The sequence below is a fragment of the Sus scrofa genome, chromosome 4, assembly GCF_054392235.1.
Source record: "Sus scrofa isolate SSC_HxYL_T2T_F1_AM1 chromosome 4, Sscrofa_HxYL_maternal_Yorkshire_Landrace_v2.0, whole genome shotgun sequence".
Lineage (NCBI taxonomy): Eukaryota > Metazoa > Chordata > Mammalia > Artiodactyla > Suidae > Sus > Sus scrofa.
This window is the reverse complement of record NC_139386.1, coordinates 31257878-31275266: the sequence shown is the minus strand read 5'-3', so window position 1 is coordinate 31275266 and position 17389 is coordinate 31257878. Positions and strand designations below refer to the sequence as shown.

General features: G+C 42.3%; 1 protein-coding gene across 8 annotated transcripts in view; it reads left to right on the top strand.

Moving 5' to 3' along the window:
* Positions 1-4090: 4090 nt before the first annotated feature.
* OXR1 (oxidation resistance 1) overlaps positions 4091-17389 on the top strand; it is a 519861-nt gene continuing 506562 nt past the window's right edge. For all 8 annotated transcript variants that reach the window (XM_013996555.3, XM_013996553.3, XM_085021886.1 and 5 more), the window contains exon 1: positions 4091-4273. The gene's annotated coding sequence lies outside the window, so the exon portion shown is untranslated. The remainder of the gene's footprint in view (positions 4274-17389) is intronic.

Below are 17389 nucleotides of genomic sequence, written 5' to 3'. Positions count from 1 at the left end.
AGACAAAAAATAAAAAATAAAAAAAATAAAAAAAAGAGAAAATATCAAGGAGGGAAGAAAGGGCCACACTGAGCTATCCCAAGACAAAATGGTGACACAGGCAAAGTCGACATGCTATGCCATCCCATCTCCAGCATCAGCCCCTCCATCTTTTCTCCACTTCACGAAAGTGGGTATCTTGCCTAGATCCATTGTTTCAGACATAAATATCCACCTTCCTTTTCTAATTGATTAAGCCTTTGGCAAATGTCTACTGAACACTGAAAAAGATAAAAATACATATTTATAGATTTGCCATAGGCCCAAGCCTCTGTGAACTTGTATTTCAGATGGGGAGGAAAAACAAGTATATAGATAACAAAAGCAAATGGGAGAGTGGTGTAAGAGAAGGACAAAGAACTGCACCAGTGAGATAAAGGAGAAGAACTAGAAAAAGAAAAGAGGAATAATCAGAAGTGTGGGTTAAGACAGCATGGTGTGTGAGTTCCCGTCATGGCGCAGTGGAAATGAAACCGACTAAGAACCATGAGGTTGCAGGTTTGATCCCTGGCCTCGCTCAGTGGGTTAAGGATTTGGCGTTGCCGTGAACTGTGGTGTAGGTCGCAGACTCGGCTCGGATCTGGCATTGCTGTGGCTCTGGTGTAGACTGGCAGCAAAAAGCTCCAATTAGATCCCTAGCCTGGGAACCTCCATATGCCATGGGTGTGGCCTTAAAAAGACAAAAGATAAAAAAAAAAAAAAAAGAAGGCATGGTGTGAGCAACGCTGAGTGAGGGGTTCCTAGAATACCACGTTCAAAGAGGTCAATGAGGAAGACAACTAAAGAAAAGATGTGGATTCGATGATCTTAACATTACTATAAATTGCAGTTGAAATGAAGTGATTCGTGGGCTGCATGCATTTATTCATAAACAAGAATTAAAATAGGTAACAAGTGAAGTGCATGGATTTGGGGATAACTAAAGAGACAGGGAGTGATAATCATTTACTTAAATAATTCTAGCAGGGATCCATATGAAAGACATAATACCTTCACCATAGGAAGAGAAGCATTTCCCCTCCATATGTTCAGGACTGAAGGCAAGAGAGAAATAGCGCACTTTTATTATCAAGTGGTTTACATAATCATCAGGTATGTTGAATTAAAAGAGAAAGAATGAGCTTTAAGAATATGGGAAATGTCCTTTTCCCATAGAGATTGTAGAATGGAGGCCTCAGCTGACTGAAGGCTCATCAGAAGACTTTAATGAGTGGTACCACCTTGGAAGTATCCGGGGCCTGGAATAAAGATAAAAAGGCAACAAAGAGGGACTAACTGCTACCCTTGGGAAGCCAAATGAAAGCATCTGAGCCTAAAAAGAGATAGGAAAATCACTCCCAGGCATCATTATTCATTTGCTCATTTCTGAATAACTCAAATCAGCTGACCTCCTTAAACAGGCTAGCCATCTTTTATTTTTTGATCTGTGGGGAATCACGTGTATTTGTATTTTGCAAGCATCCCGCATCCCTTCTTCCACTGACTGGATATTTTATCTCCTTCCCTCAGAGGATGCACAAGTTTATGCATGTAACTCAGGACAGCCAACCAGACTCCATTTACAAAGATTGATCTGCTCATCTGAGCATAAGCTTTGCTTTCTTTGTAAGATCACAAACTTTGTCATCTGTGTAGGGCTGGAACTGCACTCTGGACACAGATTGCTGGAGAATGAGGCCAAAACAGAAAGCAATGCTAAGAGCAAGTGAGAGAGAGGGAAACAACAACAACAACAACAACAACAACACCCCCACAAAACCTATTCTAGCTGATGTTGTTCAGCCTTGGATCAGTCCAGTCACCCCTTGTACTTCTGAGTTACATGGCTCAGGGCATTTCCTTTGTTTGCCTAAGGAAGAGTTGAGTTTCTGTCACTTGCTGTTAAGAATCTTGAGTGCAATATGTTTTTCAACTACATATTTGGGTAGGCAATTATAAAGTCTTCAAAATAAAAATCTGCCTATTTCATGTTTATGCTTAATGTGCATGCTGGAACATGAAGATGTCCAGGTATACCTAACCATCTTAAGACTAATTACTGGAAAAAGAAAAGAAATATAACTGTATAAAGAAAAACAACTGTATAAATAAAGTATATTTTTCATGTTTTTTTCACTACCTACAGAAAGGAATGGGTGAGTTGTGCCGACACCCTAAGGAAATTCCATTTTGATCTTCCCAGTGAATTGCTTATGGAAAATTAGGAAAATGGTGTTGTCAGTACAAAGTTGTCACCACTCCAAAGGAAGAAGGAATCAAGAAGCTAGAGACTAGCAAGTAAAAGATCAAATATTAGCTGATCATCTCTTTGGGGCTAGACATGGCACTAAATTGTAAGTGGGAAGGGAAGGAAGAAACTTAAGAGGGAGGACAACTTGGCCCAAATAGATACATACCACTCAGTTCTGATAAAACAAAACAAAACAAAACAAAACAAAACAAAACAAAAACAGCTGCATTAGTGGGGTTAACAAAGCCTAACTAATTTGTAATAATGGCAAAAGAAAGTAACCTTAGCAAAGAATAAGAACTGTGAGACATAATATGCATCCCAAGTGAATGCATTGTTCTTAGAAGTTTCTTAGTAAACTCTCCCTGAATGAATGAATAAAATAAAACATCACTTTCCACAGAATGCACACAATCTAAACCAACAATGTGCAGAAGGAAATTAGGAGGAAAATAATGGAGAACAAAATTCATAATTGCCATTTTCTCATTCTTAGCACTCCATATAGAAAAACTCCTAAGTTTTTTCAGTCCTTGTCTGGTAAAGCTATTGATTCAGGGGAACAGGTTTTGCAGAAATCATGGAGGTTTCTAGTCAGGCAGACTCTGGATTCAAGACTATTATTTTAGGCAAGAGATGAGTGTCTCTGAACTTCAATGCCCTCATCTGTCAAATGGGAATAATAATGATTCTCTTATGGGAAGGTTGTGAGGAGTGAGTGAAATAAGACGGGAATTAGACTCAAGAAATATTTGCACCTCTCTCACTTTAAGGGAGGAATATTTTCAAAAGTAGATTATCAGAAATCAACGTAGAATATATTGAAAATTAAGAGCGGACAAACAGTTAATTTGTAGGGGCGGAGACTTCGAGCTGAAAGAGCTGGATGCTCAAGAGACCTAGGACACTTCCTCGTGCTACTTGACAACGGGACTGACCCCTTTTTGCACAGCGTTACCAAAAGAACAGCTTCCATTTCAGGTGTCAGAATCTACCCATCTCCTTTTGCAATTTAAACCCTAACTGGAGGAGGAGGAAAAATGTGTGTTGGGGGGCGTGTGGGGGAATTACAGTTCCGATAACCAGAACAACAAAATCACTAAAGTCCGGGTTGGTGTCAGCGAACAAGGCAAAATCCTCCGGAATGAGGAGTCATAAACACCCTGGAAAGAATCGATATTTTAGAAGCTCTTTCCAGAGCCCCCTATAGCCAGCCCCACGCCCCCTTTGGCTCTTCTCTCCCGGTGTTGATCATTACCCCCCTTTCTTCCTTTTTCCTTTCAGCAAAACTAAGCAGCCAAAAAAACTTTCTTTTGCAGAAGTCTTCCGCCAATTTCGCTGTTGCGGAGCTTTTCCATTGCTTTAACCCAACTTTCTCTTGTTTTTTTGATGAGAACCTGAAATTAGGGCTGCAAGGCAGGCTGGAGCCCGAAATCGGGGGAACAAGAGGCTTAATTCCAGCGAAACCCGCGGGTGCTTGTGCGGCAAGAGCCTTTTGCCGGAGGGTGGGGATCAGAGCGCCGGCAGCTAGCAGTATGCGCGCTCCGGTCCCCGCCGCGGTAACGAGCGCGGGTTCCCGAGCCCCTAGTCCTAGGCGGCGGGGACGCGCGCTCGGCGGCGGGGAGGCGGGGAGGGCGCTTTAAGCCCTAGCAGTGCCTTCCGCAGCAGCTATTTTTAGCGGCGCGTCTGCCCCCTTCTTCTCGGCCTCCAGCGTGGTAGCCTCCAACTGGCGGACGCCACTCCGCGGCTCCTGCGTCTCCCCCGTCGCCGCTCGCCATTGGTAGCGTCCACGCGGGCAGGTCTGAAAACTGAGCATGTCTGGAAGCGCTCGGAGGCTTCGGCAGCGGCGGGGGCTGAGCCGGGCTGCGTCAGGCTGAGCCCATTCACCGCGCGGCCGCAGGAGCGCAGCGCCAGCGCCGCGCCGCCCAGCCCCGCCGAGAGGGGCGCACTCGCCGCCGCGGGGCCCGCCGCCGCTCACCGAAGCCCCCTCCTGGCGACCCACAAGTAAGTTTGAGAGGCTGCTGGGCGGTGGGGCCAGGGCTTGGCGCCCCGGGGAGCCCAGGCGGGCAGGTGCCGGGCGCGGCTAGCGCTCCGAGAGCTGGCTGGCGGCTGCCCCTGGTGCCCAGTGCCTCGGCGCGCCTCTTAGCCAGTTTGAAAGCGGTGGCCACTGGGACGTTAGAGCAGGGGGGACCGCCAGAGCGGGAGGGATGAACTGACTTTGGGGGAGAGGCCGACCTGGGGAGAAGGAAGGGCTGCGCGACGGGAGAGGGTACCCAGCAGGCCGGGAGGGCTGGTGCAGAATGGGGAGGCTGGGTTTGGGATGCGGGCGCCGGGCTGAGAACAGCCGCAGAGGGAAAACGGGGTGTCTCCAGGAGATAGGGTGGGAGCGGAGTGAGAGCGCAGTGTGGGAGGCGTAGTAGAGGGTGAGCTTGTCCTGGCCGGAGAGACGGGAGGAAAGATGGATGGAAAGTGGGGCGCGCGGAAAGCGGATTTGAATGAGAGCAAAGGGTGGTGGAAGGGGCTGCGAGCTCCGGGGAATGAGTGGACTCGGATAATTTGGGGGACTCTCTACCAAGTCAGGGCGGTATAATGAGGGACAGAGGCAGCCTTGAATCGAGGACTTGAGAGCAAGTATGCGAGGCCAAATGTTGGGAACCGGCTGGACAGAGGATGGATGTAGAAAGTGGCCTGGAAGGACCATTTGGAAAATCGCTGAGGGATTTGAGTGAGCGGTGCAGAGATCGAGGGAGGGGAGCGGTGCAGAGATCGAACCGGTGTAACAGGACTGCTGATGGGGCCAAAAGGCTCAGGAAAGGCTTGAAGGCTGCTGCGTGCAGTCCCTGAATAGTGACTTGGTAGCGGTTCTCTGAGATTCACTTGCACCCCAGGCTCCTCCTCCATTTCCTACCTGGCTCTGTCACTGGGCGGCTCGCTTTAGGGGAGCAAGTAGATTTGGACAGATTAGGTCCCGGAAGGTAGTCATTTATAGAGAAGCCACGGATGCTTCACTTAAGTGGTTCCTGGCCTTCTCCGGGTGCAATGTAGTGTGTGAATGTGTGTGTTGCAGGGCATGGGGATGGGGGAATGGTTTCTGCTGTAGGCCACTGGAACCCATGGTCCTACCCCACAGGTATGGTGTTTGGGGCCGAAAAGTCAGGCAGAAGTCTGCAGCCAGCATGAACCTGGCAGCGGGGAGTGTGAGTATGTGTGTGCGTGCGCCTGTGTGCTTGTTTTTGGCCCGGGGTCGTGTGTGTTGCTGCAGTCTGTCTCCATGGCGAGGAGATCCAGGGTTCCACAGGCAGCACAGGGAGGGAATTAAGGGCAACGTGCTTTCCTACGTTTCTTCTGCCTCCTTTCCCTGGGGTCACATTCTTGCTCGTACAAGGATACTCCTCTCTAACCTCTTCCCAGCTCTTGCACACCCCAAACCTGACGCCGGTCTTGTCCTCTGATTCCGTACCCAGGGGACGCTTCTGTCCCTCTTATGCCAGAGGGAATCTGGAGACTCCCAGCGGTCTGAGGGGATCCTAAATCCACCAGTCTTTCTTGGGGTGTCCCTCTGGGGGTCCGCAGTTCACTCTGCTGCCCCTGCAGGTAATGCGCTAATGTTGCCCTGAGGTAATGTTGCCTTATGTACCTTGGCTCCAAATGGCCAGGGAGGCCTGAAGCCCAGTAGACTGACCAGCACTTACCGGGTCTCTGGAAGTGGATCTCCCCTCCCCTCCGCCTGCCCCCTGCTCCGGTTCCCCACAGTTAAATGTAATTTTAAAAGGAAAAGACCAGATTAGTCAAACACTGAGGGGCAGAGGTTTTTATGTAAATGTGCCTCTTTGGCTGGCAAATATTCTACCCATCAGCAGCAAGAAGGGAAGAAGCTTTTGCAGCGTACACATCTGAAACTGGAGGGGAGCAGGCAGAGGAGCGGGAGTTGTCATCATGGCCAGGGCCCTTCAGACCCTGTCCAGCTTGCTACGTTCTGTCTCTGTGCCGTATTTCAAGCGAGACTTTACCAAATGTGGGAAATGAGAATGAAGGCGACTCTGGAAACCTGTGCCATCTGTGGAAGAACTCAAAGGAGGGAGAAGAAGAGCTGTACCTACTGAATGCTAAGAGTTCAAAGGGTTGGTCACTGAGATTGTGTGTGGTCATCAGAATTCTAAACATGCGAAATGCAGCCGGAGACTCAGATGAAGGGAAGTGAGAAACTCTCAAGTGGTGAGGACCACAATGTGGGTTGTCTTGCAGGTTAATCATTGGTGGATGGACACAGCAGAACAGAAAGCTTCTAATGGCCAGGGGCATATCATTTCTTTCCAGGTGACAGTGGCTGGCCCGGTTTCTAGTACAATAACTATTGAAATTGAACTTTTGAAATAAGTTCATGATTCTGGATATCTGTAAAGTGAAAAGTTTGAATAAAAAGACATATGCTATCATTTTCTGCTTCTAGTACTATGTTTTTTTTCGTTGATTTTTATTAGAACATATGGTGAAAATTATTATTTTATTCATTAGTTCTTTTCTCCCCAGAGCGCTGTTCAAATAAATAACCATATAGGACTTGGAGAACAGACCTGTGGTTGCCAAGGTGGAGAGGGAGGGAGTGGGATGGACTGGGAATCTGGTGTTAATAGATGCAAACTAATTCCTTTGGGATGGATAAGCAATGAGATCCTGCTGTGTAGCACTGGGAACTATATCTAGTCACTTATGAAGGACCATGATAGAGGATAATGTGAGAAAAAAGAATGTATATATGTTTGTGTGACTGGATCACTTTGCTGTACAGTAGAAAATTGGCAGAACACTGTAAAACAGCTATAATGGAAAAAATAAAAATAATTAAAAAATATATAACCATATATTTTTGCCTATTTTTTTTCTTTTTGTCTTTTTAGGGCTGCACCTGAGGCATATGGAGGTTCCCAGGCTAGGGGTCTAACTGGAGCTGTAGCCGCTGACCTACGCCACAGCCACAGCAACACCAGATCTGAGCCATGTCTGTGACTTACACCACTGTTCACGACAACGCTGGATCCTTGGCCCACTGAGTAAGGCCAGGGCTGGAACCTGCAACCTCATGGTTCCTAGTCGGATTTGTTTCGGCTGGGCCATGATGGGAACTCCATATTTGCCTATTTTTGGTTTGGGAGTCAAAGAAGAAGGAGAGTTGGGCAAACTGATTAGGGTATCAAATAAAGGCATCTGAAGATCTTACAAGCATGTGGATGTGAAAGCTTCATTTCTATAATGCCAAATTCAGTGTGAAATGAGAAAACCCTTCTCTTCCCACTCCTCACCTCCTCCCTTTGAAATGCAAAGATTGTACCCTTGGGCTGGTTCCTAGTCCTCAGAAACCTAACTTAACAGTCATTTCCCTGGAAGATCATTCCCTAAACTCAGGTTTGCCTTAGGAAGTAATCAATGCACTCTGCAGCCACAAGGTAAAGACATTTTGAAAGGACGATGAGGTCACTTAATGAAGCAGAATGATGAATGAGAGAAATATTAGTCAAAGTGAAAGAGGAGAAATCACTTGCTCTTACTGGTCATACTGGTAGGCTTAGAGCAGTGGTTCTTGGCAATGGCAGTTTTGCCCCCTCAGGGGACACTGGCAATGTCTGAAGATGATTTGGGTATCACAACTTGGGGCACAGAGTGCTATTGGCATCTCATGGATAGGGCCAGGGATATTGCATATATTCTACAACGTACTGGGTACACAAAGAATTTTTCAATCCCATAGTCAGTGGTGCTGAAGTTGAGGAATCATGCCTTAGAGCAAGGCGTGAGTAGAGTTAAAAGCAACTCCTTTAGGGTGCTTTAGTCAGGATGCTTTCAGTTACTCCTATTAGAAGTCTGTCTTAAAATTAAGAATAGTTAATATTGAGACATTCTTTGCAAAATGGCCCCATGTTCAAAAATGCTTGCTTTAAGGAAATTAAAGGAGTTTTCTTTTAGCATAATTTCTTTTCAGCTTTCAAAAAAAAAAAAAAAAATCCCAAAATAGATTGGCAGTGCCTGAAAGGACATATATTGTATGCATATGAACTGAGTAAACTTTTTTTTGGTCTTTTTGCCATTTCTTGGGCCTCTCCCGTGGCATATGGAGGTTCCCAGGCCAGGGGTCCAGTTGGAGCTGTAGCCACCGGCCTACGCCAGAGCCACAGCAACGCGGGATCCAAGCCGCGTCTGCAACCTACACCACAGCTCCTGGCAGCGCCAGATCCTTAACCCACTGAGCAAGGCCAGGGATCCAGCGTGCAACCTCATGGTTCCTAGTTGGATGCGTTAACCACTGCACCACAACGGGAACTCCAGTAAACATTTTTTGATGAAAACAGGTTAGAAGTATTCTTCTACAGTGTTTATCACGGAACTTCTTTGGTAATTGCTTTTTAAAAATTTTTAATTTTAAATTAATATTAATTTACACTTGATCTTAGCCAAAAGGCCAAAAAGCAATAATTAATATTAATTTAATTTATATTACAACCAATTCTATATGTAGTAAAGGATTGAACAGAATCAGAGAAGAATGTTAGCTGAATATGTATTAGGAGCCTCACAAAACTTTCCAAGGTGAAACCTTAGTATTTGTAGACATCTACACAGGAAGGTAAGAATCCCATATAATTTTCATGTATTTAGTTTCAGTTTTAAATAGAAAGAAGGGCATGTATTGAGAAGCAAACCTTTAGAGCCTGTAGCACAATACACTGCCTGGAGAGCAGGAACAATAGCTGACAATGACAAATGTAATAAGATCAGTGGACTTGTTCTAAGATCACCTGTATGCAGGGTACTCAGAGCACTTACTCCATAAAAGCTTTGTCATTATCACATTGAGGCCTGGAGAACCTAAAGAGATTTGGTTAGTATTTCTACCCTCTTCCCCTGTCTGTCCCCACCTGCCCAGCACTTTTGTTGGTTAGTTGGTTTCAGAATTCATCCTAAAGGGATCCTCATTAGGGCTGCTTACTTCCCTTCTTGTTCTAATAACCATTCCTTCCATCCTTGCCTGGCACCGTCCCTCAGTCCCTCAGGAGTTCATGTAGCAGAAGAGACTCCTGCTTAATCTCCAGGGCACCCAATAACCCCTCCTTTTTTTTCCTTTGTGTACAAACACAAACAGCTCTTTCCTGCTTCTTAGAGGAACAGAGATTTGTATCTCTTAGAAAAAGGCAGTGGGGAGAACCTTTGTTTTCCAGAAGGGTGATATTCATTTCTCTGCTTGCATTTCTGAATGGCCTTTTTCAGTTGTTTGTTCAGTTGCATATTCTTGCTTTTAGGAAGGTGTCCTCTTCCCAAAGGGATAGTGGAAGAACTGAGGAAAACAGAGCTTTGGTGCAAGCAACTGATGTTGGTAGAGGGCACCTATCATTGACTGTGTGAAGCCTCAAGAATATGATTTGAACCAATGATCATCCTATTTTTAAATCCAACAAGCATTTGTAAATTCAAAAGTAGCAGGTTCTGTTCTAGGCACAGGGACTCTTGCATTTGCCACACGGAGCTGCATTGTGCATTGCAACTGGTTTGCAGAACCAAGTTCATTTAGAGTAATATACATGTATTCTATATATGTCTCTAAAAGTCTATCTATAAAAGAAATGCAAGGAGTTCCCACCGTGGCACAATGGGTTAAGGATTCGACTGCAGCAGCTCAAATTGCTGTGGAGATGCAGTTCCACCCCGGTCCCACACAGTGGGTTAAGGATCTGACATTGTCACAGCTGTGGCATAGGTCACAACTACAGCTTGGATTGGATCCCTGGCCTGGGAACTTGTGTATGCCACAGGTGTGCAAAAATGGGGAGGGGGGGAGAAAGAAACATAAGATCGGTATTCATTTTCATTAAATTTAGAGAGGCCATAGAGATATATAGCCTGATTCTTGAAAATACTTCAGAACACAATTGGTGAAATTCACAAGACAAAAGAAACCATTGTGTGTGGGGGGGTGGAAACAGTCACATGGATTTCTCTATAGATCAGAGGAGGAGGGAGTGAGCAGTTTAGCAATTTGAGGTGAAAGGGGTCAGTTTTCATCTCCCTTTTCCTTTTTTTAGGAAGTAGTTATTGATTTTGTTTGACCTCTGGACAAGTGGAGATGGTCTCTTTCCCCACAGATACTTGCTGGATGGATGTGTGCCTTTTCTACTTTTGATAGCCATGGTAAAAGGCAGGGCTGGCTGGCACCGATGATTAGAATAAGGCAGAATTTCAGATCAATTCTGTAATACTGTTTGCAACAAAGGCTACACACTTGCACAAACTGAACATACCATGTCACAGTTTTGATGAGACTAATATAAAGATTGCAGAGCTACACATCTGTACTGCTTTAAAGTATACGTGTTTCAGAGGGGAGATGTGATAATACAGTAGTTTCTCGTTCCTATCAACAAACTCGCTGGTCACTGGGGCAGGTCAGTTATTGTCCAGCTGGAAGAATGATAGCGTGAGGGGTGGAAATTTTTTTGAACAGTGTATGTTGTCTTTGCTGAATTCAAAAACAAATGAAAACAAAAGCAGGAATTTGACATTTGTGCTACAGCAAAGGCAATGAGAAATTCTGTTTTCAATTTTACTTTAGTTTATTATTATTAAGGACGAGCAGCAGCAATGCATGAAAAGGATAATCTTGCCTGTGGAAGGTTTTACTTTTGTTCATAAATGCTTATTCATCTTAAGAAACAAATAGCCTTGAACATTTCCTGAGGCTTTCAGCCTTCATTACAAACAATGTGTCTCTTCTCTCTCTGGAATATTCATTATGTGATATCATTTGGAATCTAAATACTGGGCTAAGTTGACTGATACAGTCCCTTCTGATTTTGTGATTTAGAGTTGTCTCTGTCCTTCTAAAGAGGGTGAAAGAGGTGTCCTGTTTGTCATTGGAAGGACTGTTATGGGTGCCACCTGCAGCCTCTTTTACACACAGACATGCATAGTACTTGATGTTGGTCCTGCACTCCATTGATCAAAACATAGACCTCAGTCTTCTGGATTATGGAGCCTGATTTTAGCAATTTTGATCAGAACCAGAGTTGTGACCAGGCTTTGAATCAATTAATGTATTTGTAAAAGACCACCTGATGAGCCAGAACACTAGCTGCTAATGGGGAAGAGGAAAGAGGAATGAGGTACAGCAGTTTAGGGAAAATCTAGAGCTTTGTGATCAAATCTGGCACTTTTACTTGGTAGGTTTGGTCACTTTAGGTGAGGTTTTTGTTTTTGTTTTGTTTTGCTTTTAACCTCTTGGAGGTCCAATTTCCTCATCTTTGAAAAGGAGATTTTTTTTTTTTTTCTGTAGAGTTCATTCATTATAGGATTAGAGGAGTTATTTTCAAAGCATATGTGCCTATTAAGTAGTAGTGGAGCTTACATGTCTTTTTTTTTTTCAGGGATGGAGATTTTATTTTGATTTCTGTATACTTAAAACTTATTAGAGCTTCTGGAAACAGCAGGTGAAAATTCAATAATGTGTGTGCCTAATAACCAAATTATTTCTTCAATCCCATTTTCTTTTTTTTTTTTTGTTATTATTTGTTAATAGCTATTTCCCCAATACAATTTTATTTCTACTGCACAGCAAGGTGACCCAGTCACACATACATGTATACATTCTTTTTTCTCACATTATCATGCTCCATTATAAGTGACCAGACATGGTTCCCAGTGCTACACAGCAGGATCTCATTGCTAATCCATTCCAAAGGCAATAGTTTGTTACATTTTGGTAAAAAAGAGACACATAGTTTGGCATTAATAGACGGGAACTCAGGATTATGAAGTGATTTGCCCAAGGTCCTCAGTCACTCTGCATCATTTCAGCTGAGTCTACAGTGTCAAAGTCTCCATCCCAACATTCGCCACCTTAAGAGCACACTTATTTTCTTGGTTAAATCTGTGTTGCTTCTGTTTATCTAAAAATGTTGATTGAGGAGTTCCTGTTGTGACTCAGTGGTAAGGAACCCAACTAGTATCCATAAGGACGTGGGTTCGATCTCTGGCCCCACTCAGTGGGTTAAGGATCCAGTGTTACCTTGAGCTGTGGTGTAAGTCACAGACATAGGTCAGATCTGGCGTGGCTGTGGCTGTGGTGTAGGCCAACAGCTGCAGCTCTGAGGGAACTCCTAGCCTGAGAATTTCCAAAAGCTGTGGATGTGGCCCTAAAAAGACCAAAAAAAAAAAAAAAAAAAAAGATGATTCAGCTGAAGCTACTCTCTTTTCAGTTTGTTGAGTTCCAGGTCTTTTATAGGCAAAAAGTCATCAATAGATTTTTAATTGAATTTGTATAGGAGTTCAACTCAGCTGTTCACCTAAATGATCAAAATGATCAAGCACATCTTTATTTTTTCCTAATTAGGGTGAACCTAAGTAGGGTTTTATTTAAAAACAAACAAAAAATGCCACTAAGGATAATGTTCTTCAACTAGGTTATAGAAAATTGAAAATTGGCCCTGCTGATAGTTCTATTGTATGAAAATCTAGTATGTATTAGAAGTACTTTGTGAATTGTGAAGTATGTTATGTATGTTGTCTTATTTGTAGTTTATGGTAAAGATAAACAATCAGTTGCAGTAGTGAAAGACTTAAAATTGAAAGCCAGGACAGATGGCAACTTTGAACGAACATTCCCCTTAGCATCAGACGAGCTGGAATTCAGATCTCTCTTTTTTACTTACTAGCTGTGAAAACTTGGACCTACTACTTGACTTCCCAGCTTCCCTGTCTTTTGTGAATCACATCCACCAGATTATGATTCTTGTGATGATTAAGTAAGATAAGCAAGTGAAGATTTTAGCATGACGCCTGGCATCCTTCTTTGTCCTTGTGCACTGCTGATTCACCATACTTCAACTTGAAAGTAATTGTTTATACTTGAAATAGTTCAGATTCTTTCACTGTAAAGAATCTGAAAACCCCACTTCTGGTGGCTTCAGGGGGAAAAAAAAAAAGAGGCTTCATGAATATATAATTGAGTAGAATAGGGGACTGTATTTGGCCCTAGATAGGACATAACTGAGAGTTGAAACCATATGACCAGTTCCTTGCTAATGAGAATGAGAATAACAAGGTTGTAGTCCAGTTGGAAAGTATGCATTAATTTCTTTTAAGTTTTTGATCAGCTTTTTCTGCTTCTAGGAAGAAAGCACTCAGACTTGCAATACACAATAACAAATTCATTATGGAAATGTGTACTTAGAAGAATTTTAAGCTAATTATGTAGATGATTTTGTGGGAGGGAATGGAGCGAAGCTGTAATTTCAATGGAACCTATTAATAGTGGTCAGTCAAGATAAGCAAGAAAACACAACAGAACAAAATTCAAAGCTTCAGTTTTATAACTTATCTGAGTTCATTAACTAAATTAAATAGAAACTGACTCTGGGTAGTTTAAGCAGAATGGGAATCATGCTATGGTCATGGAGAAGTTCATGGAATTGAAGAAAATGCTGAAAAATCAGAACTTGGAAAGGATAGCCTGATGCTAAGATGAGTCAACTCTAGCTATTTTCTGTCATTGTGTCACTGTGCCCAAGATTCAGAATTCGATGAGAGAGAGAAAGAGTTAGTTCAGAGGAAGAGCAGGGAGTCTTGCCTGGCAGTCCACCAACACTGTGTGTAATGGGTCCAAGGAGCTACCAAAGCATAGTCTGTAATCTCCTGCTTCCAGAAGAAGGAGAATTGATGATACTGGGCAGGTGTGCTCAACTCATGTCCACCATGTAAATTCCAGATGGAAAACTTGTTTCAGTGTTGATGAATTACTAGAAGGAAAAGAAAAGGTAAACAAAACAAACAAACAAAAAACCCAAGTATATTATCTAAACAATACCTATATGGGCAACAAAAATACCATGTCAGTTTCCTAAGGCTGCTGTAACAGATTACAGCCAGATCCACTGGGTGGCTTAAAACAGCAGAAGTGTATTCTCTCACAGTTCTGGAAGATGTATATCTGAAATCAAGGTGTTGGCAGGGACATTCTCTCTTTGAAGACTCCAGGCAGGGAGTCTTATTCCCTGTCTTGACTTCTAGTGCTGCCAGTAATCCTTGGTGTTTCTCAGTTCACAGACCCATCACTATGATCTCTGCCTCTGTTGTCACATGGTGTCTTTCTGCCCTGTGTGGACTCTGTGTATCTCCTCCTCTGATAAAGACACTGGTCATACTGGATGAAGGGCTTGCACTGTTCCAGTATGACCTCATCTTAACGCAAGTGATTACAGCTATAGTGACCCAATCCCCAGTATGCTCACATCCTGAGATTCAGGGAAGGACATGATATTTGGGGGGACACTATCCAACTTAGTACAAATATAATGTGGAGAAAATAAATAACAATGCACATAGACCAAAGAGTGGGAAGGCATGTTATCCTATTATTTCCTCTTGTAAAACTCTATCTGAAGTATCATGCCTGGTTTTAGGCAGTCTTTTTCAGAGGATAACATGTCAACTGGAGAACTAGTGGGAAAACAGTTTACTTTCTAAGAGCAGTATTTTCAAACTATGGACTATAAGTTGGGCAAAGAGGAGCTTTAGATTAATATGATATGAGCTTCCAAATGTTGAAAGGAAGAAAAAGGTAACTGGTATTTAGGGAGAACTGGGGCCTATGGCTGGGAATTTTAGAGAAGCAAGAAAACGCAACAGAACAACAAGAGTAATCCTAGAGTAGTGTGGTTCAGGAAAGGAACGAGCTACTTTAAGAGTTTGTAAAGTCTCCATCTCTGGAAGCAGTCAGCAGAAGCTACACTGATATCTATTATCAATGATGTAGAAGAAGCTTCTAAATATGAAGAAAACTAGGTTAGATAACTGCTCAACATTCTGGTTCAAGATTCTCCTTCTAGGAATACATAGAACATTAGTCATCCCCAAAACATTTATTGTGCATGGAGCATGGTATTGTGTATCAGCGGATATAGAAGTAAACATGGCATGTGTATTATTACATAGATAAATATTTAAGAGATATACTTCGCTAGTGGTAAAAATCTAGGAGCCACAGATCATTAAATACTTGTTGAGTGAATTTGTTGTTTAATCAGATCTACTTGACAAGTATATGTTCAGATTGTTTACCTGGAGTACTTATCTGATCCTTATCAGCCCTTTCATATTCCTTCATTCTGTTTCTCTGGTTAGCTAGAATTACCTTGCTCCTATATCATCCCTCTCTTTGTTTCAATTTTACCATCTTAAAAATAGGATTAAAGGTAGGGTGTGATTTTTCTCCTTAATCTCTTTTCTCCCCAGGGTTGTCTTTGTCTGCAGAGGTAGCCCTGGACCTCTGAAGTTAATGTCTTAATGTGGAGACTGGAGGGGACTTTGGCTAAAGCAATGTTTCTCAAAGTGGGGGACATTCTGACTGGTTTTATGCAAGATGACTTTGAATGGTTTAAGGATATGTATTGAACTGAATTGAAAGGGTTTTGAATTTGCTCCCTTTCAGTGGTTCTTATTAAGGCAAAGAGGAAGTTTCAATTTGAAGCTAGTGTTTAGTGTCTTTAATACATGTTTATCTCCCTTTTTAATAAAGAGTAAGCTTCAACTGCAAAGCATTCAAAAGTCTAATACAACTGTTTTGTTTTCATTGTATTCATTTTTATTTTACATTCTTTCCTGCTAAGTGGTAGTTTCTATGTAAAAGAATGACACAAAACTTCCTTTAGACATTCATGCAGTTAAATTTTTTTAATACTATAATATTACAAAAATCAAGAAGGTAGTATATATAGATGATTGAAACTTGGAAACTTCTGTGTCAAAGTTCTTATGATTTATTTGTCTGGACTTTTTCCTTGCTGTTTCTGGCACTCCTTTGCACTGTAGATACCTGGAAGCAGCTATTCCGGGCAGAAGTCCTTCCTCCTAGTACTGGTTCAGAAGATAGCTGTTGGCTCAGTGAAGGGGAAAATTGTGCATATAAATATGGCTTTCTCTTGCTTGCAGTGCCTAAATACTATGTATTTCTGAACTATCCTTTAAAAGCAATTCGTAATTGCTTTTCTGGCTTTCGTGGTAGATTCTTAGATTGATAGAATGAATGTCAAATTAACTTATATAATTCTTGCTCCATTATCTTTGTTTTTGCTTTCCATTGTCTTTGAGATAGAGTCCAGATTTCAAAAGGAAGGAGTTTTTTAATAGCTTTTTTTTTTTTTTTTTTTTTTAGCATTTTACTGTCTCCGGGAATATATTATAACACTGGAGGAGTTTTAAATTTTTTTCACCAAGTCTTATACATATACATGTTTAAAAAGTCAAAATTTTCTGCAAGGCATATGATGTAAACCAGCAGTTTCCTCCTCAAGTGCTTACCATCTTCAGTTTCTATTTGTAGGAAGCAACCTAAATTAATTAACCTAAAATTAAGCATATTCCTAAATACATCCTTAGAGTTCTAGATATTGGTATTTGCTTTTATCTGGTGACTTCCTGCATTAGGAGATGTGGAAGATGAGGATGGATATCTCTTTTACTAAGTCCCTCCACCTTGTTCCTCTTCCATCTTCCCACTCTTCTCAACATTCCTTCTTTTTTTTTTTTTTTTTTTTTTTGATGAAATAAAGTTCAGAAGTTTGGTTTCCACTTAAGATGGAGAAAGCCACAGGAAATCACTCCCACTCTCACAGTGAGAAAAAATTGGATGATACACAAAATCCTAACTTGTCTTGGGTCCATCAAGAGCTGAGGTCGCAGGGTAAGCAGGTGAACTGAAGTTGAAAAAAGGACAGGTCCCTTTAAGGAGATATGAGTTGTGAACCCATAGGAACAAGAAACAATGTGCATAAAAATGAATAAGAAGAGTACACCCCTGTTCATAGCAGTATTAGTCACAGTAGACATGGGGTAAAAGCAGCCCAAGTATCTATTGATGTCTGAATGGATGAACCAAATGTGGCATATATATACAATCGATTATTATCCAGCCTGAAAAAGGAAGGAGACTCTGACACATGCTACAACAGGGATGAACCTTGAAGATATTACATAAGTGAAATAAACCAGTCACAAAAAGACAAGTTCTTATACGATTCCACTTTATAAGGTACCTTGAATAGTCAAATTCATGGAGATGAAAAGTAGAATGGCAGTTGT